Here is a 4,134-nt window from a genome sequence, read left to right on the forward strand (position 1 = left end):
TTAAAATGTGCATTATATCTATACATAAGGAAACAGGGATTATATTAGAGTCATAAAGTAAGAATTTAATATCATAAGAAAAAAAGTAGAAAAGTTAAATATAAAATACATTAAAATTGAAATAAGGAACACAATAGATGGGAAAAAAAATAACAGAAGAAAGAATTAGCAAAATTAGGTAGAGGAAGTTTCCAAATAGGCAACAGAAAAGGATAAAGACACATTACAAGAAAAGTTAAGAGATTTAAAAGATAGAATACATGTGAATGTCTAATAAGAATCCAAGAAGAAGAGAAGTTGTTTTAATGAAGAACAGGAAGAATGTGAAGACATAATGAAGATAAATATACTAGAACCTTTAAAAAACTTTACTCACCAATTAAAAGACAGAGACTCTAGAAGTGGATTTTAAAAATAAAATTTAAAAATATGTTGGCTACAAGAGAGCTACTTAAAACAAAAAGACAGAAATATTAAAAAATAAAAAATAGATAAACACATGCTAAGGAAGTATGAAACAAGAAAAAATTTGATGTAGCTATCTTAGCACTTAGAAAATAAAATTTAAGGGCAAAAAAAATCAGAAAAAGAAGGGCAATATATGCTCAAAAAAGAGAAAATGAAGATATAACCATCCAAAATATAGGCACCTAACAATACAATCTCAAAATGAATAAAGCAATAACTGACATAACTATAAGGAGAAATACATAAATTAACCATTATAGTTGGAAATTTTAATAGACCACTCTCAGGAACTAATAGGTGAAACAAAAAGAAAAAAAGAGGTATTGAAGATCAGAACAGTATATTAACAACCACAAACTATTTGATATATATAGAACTCCACATTCAACAAACAGAAAAACACATTCTTTTCATGTACATGTAGGACATTTGCAAAACAAGACCATTTATTAGACCATAAACGTGGCTTCAATAAATTCTATGTCTCCAAACATAATAAAATAAAACTACAATGTATTTCCTTAAAAATACTATATGTATTGAAACCAAAAAGCATACTGTAAGTTAATACTATGTTTTGCAACTAAATAACCTTTTAAACAACACTTCATTCAAAAGAAAATTAATAAATATTTAGAATTAAATACTAATGAAGCATTATATGTCAAATTTTGGATGACACAGCTAAAGCAATACTAGAGGGAAATTTATTTATTTCAAGATTTTATTATTTATTTTAGAGAGATACAGAGTATGAGCAGGGGCAGCAGCAGAGGGAGTGGGAGAAGCAGACTCCTGCTGAGCAGGGCTCATTCCCAGGATCCTGAGATCATGACCTGAGCCAAAGGCAGACAGACGCCCAACCAACTGAGCTACCCAGGCACCTGGGAAATTAATTAATTAATTAATTAATTTATTTATTTATTTTTAAAGATTTTATTTATTTATTTGACAGAGAGAGAGAGTGCACAAGCAGGGGGAGCGGCAGGCAGAGGGAGAGGGAGAAGGAGGCTCCCCACTGAGCAGGGAGCCCAATGTGGGGCTTGATCCCAGGACCCTGGGATCGTGACCCAAGCCGAAGGCAGACGCTTAACCAACCGAGCCACCCGGGTATCCCAGAAATTTATATTTTTAAACACATTTATCAGAAAACAAGCAAGATTATAAGCAAGTAAGATAGGAATGCAACTCAAAAAATTGGAGAAAGTATAACAGAACAAATTCAAAAAATCAAGAAGAAAGTGTAACCTTGATTCCAATATCAGATAAGGACATGCTAAGAAAAGAACAATTAGGGGCGCCTGGGTGGCTCAGTTGGTTAAGTGACTGCCTTCAGCTCAGGTCATGATCCTGGAGTCCCAGGATCAAGTCCCGCATTGGGCTCCCTGCTCAGCAGGGGAGTCTGCTTCTCCCTCTGACCCTCCCGCTTCTCATGCTCTCTCTCTATCTCATTCTCTCTCAAATAAATAAATAAAATCTTTAAAAAAGAAAAAAAAAATTAGGGGTGCCTGGGTAGCTCAGTTGGTTAAGCCTCCAACTCTGGGTTTAGGCTTAGGTCATGATCTCAGGGTCCTGAAATCAAGCCCCATGTTGGGCTCTGTGCTCAGTGAGGAGTCTACTTGTCCCTCTCCCTCTGTTCCTCCCCCCACCTCGAATAAATAAATTTTAACAATCTAAAAAAGAAAAAAAAGAAAAAATTATAGGCCTCTCTCACTTATGAATGTAGAAGTAAAATATTTATTTATTTTAGAGAGTGCTAGCAGGGGAAGAAGCAGAGGGAGAGGGAGAGAGAATCTGAAGCAGACTCTGCGCTAAGCACAGAGCCTGATGCGGGGCTCGATCTCATAACCGGGAGATCATGACCTGAGCTGAAACCAATAATCAGATGCTTAACTTTATAAATCCTCTCTGGAAAGTTTAAACTCTAAAAAAGGAGGTACAAAATGATCTGAATTAATGCGGAGATATTCCTTGCTCTTGGATGAATTGCCTGAATTCTCCTCCAAATTAAGGATTCAGTGTAATTCCAATTGGACTTTTTTAGGAATTCAGTAAGCTTATTCAAAATTTATATGGAAGAAGTAACCACAAAAATGTCTAACTGGCTTTATAAGAGACTGAAGAAGGGGACTTAGTCTAACATATATTGAATATGTGTTCAGATACACTGAAATGCCATTATAATAAATGCAGTGTAATGTATGCATGAACTAACTGACCAATAGGACAGAATTAGAGACTTCAGAGATAGACCCACACATACGTGGGAACTTAACATTTGATAAAGTTGGCACCACAAATCCATCATGGAAGGTCTGAGTGTTCAGTAGATGCCTGGGGAAGACTTGCTCACCATAAGGAGAAAAAACAAAACTCAATCCTCACCTAACACCAGAAAAAATGTGCACTCAAAATGGATGACAAACCTAGGTATGAAAGGCGAAACTATAAAGTCGACAAAAGAAAGTATGGGAGGAAATCTTTGTGACCCAGAGGCAGAGGCCTCCTTAAACAAAACTTCAAAAACACGAGCTGTTAGGCAACAACAGAAAAATTAAATTTAATTATATCAAAATTAGGGATTTCTGTTCAACAAAAGGTAGTAATTAAAAGGAAGATAAAATAGGAGAAGATATTTGCATTGTCTAAAACCAACAAAGGATAAGGATCTATATATGCAAGAGATGATAGAAATGAGGAATGTGGATAAAAGGAAGAATCAGATAATAAAATAAGAGATAGGCCTGCCACAAATCGCTGGTGAAAATATGACATGATCTTAGAATCATGGTTAACCTCATTCTGCATCTGAGATCCATGGGGGAAAAAATACAGTTCACCAAATCTGAGACACTTTTTTTTTTTTTTAAGTTCAAATTGTTTATTTTCAGGGATGAGACTGTAACAATGTAATGGCATTCCACTTAAAGACAAAACACATAGTCCAGCACTATCTTATATAGCTGACAATTAAAAGCAATTTGTTTCTGTCTACCTTTTATTTCTAAGTATTAATTATCTTAGGGTTCAAATCTAGAAAGTTATTTTTGTACAAAGGTTAGCTGCCCTCCATTTTTTTTCAAAATAATTACTTTAAAAGATTCTGCTGTCTCTATAGTTAAGGCTGAAAGAACACTAAAAATACTCAAACTTGCATTTTACTAGATTTTCTTTGCTACCACTAATTTTTGCAACCACATAATTTACGTCCAAACATACAAGGTTGTATACACTAATTTAACTGTGAATCGTTTTTTTGTATTCAAAGTCTTAGATTATGTATATGAAAGCTAATTTATTAAACCTTTGTACACAAAGATGAACATACCTGTATAGCAAACTTATATGAGGAATGAAGTTACAAAAAAGTAAAAGTGTTATTAAAATTGATGCGTGTAAATCACTTACAAAAATACCCCAAATGGGGTAAAGCTGCTCATCCCTGATTTTTCTCATTTGGTTGTCAGAGTTGAAATATGAATTTAAAATGGTTAGAATTTTTTCTTTTAAAAAATGATATATTAAACTTATATACAGGATAATTAGCAAAATGTAGAAAGGGAAAACAATGTACAAAAGACAGATAAAACCATCACTCCCGACAGACACAATCCAAAAGTAGTAGAAACCTTAGCAAACCATCTCTAAACCAGCTCTTACATTCCC

Source organism: Leptonychotes weddellii, chromosome 13, assembly GCF_054177405.1.
Source record: "Leptonychotes weddellii isolate Sample4059 chromosome 13, ASM5417740v2, whole genome shotgun sequence".
NCBI classification, from domain to species: domain Eukaryota; kingdom Metazoa; phylum Chordata; class Mammalia; order Carnivora; family Phocidae; genus Leptonychotes; species Leptonychotes weddellii.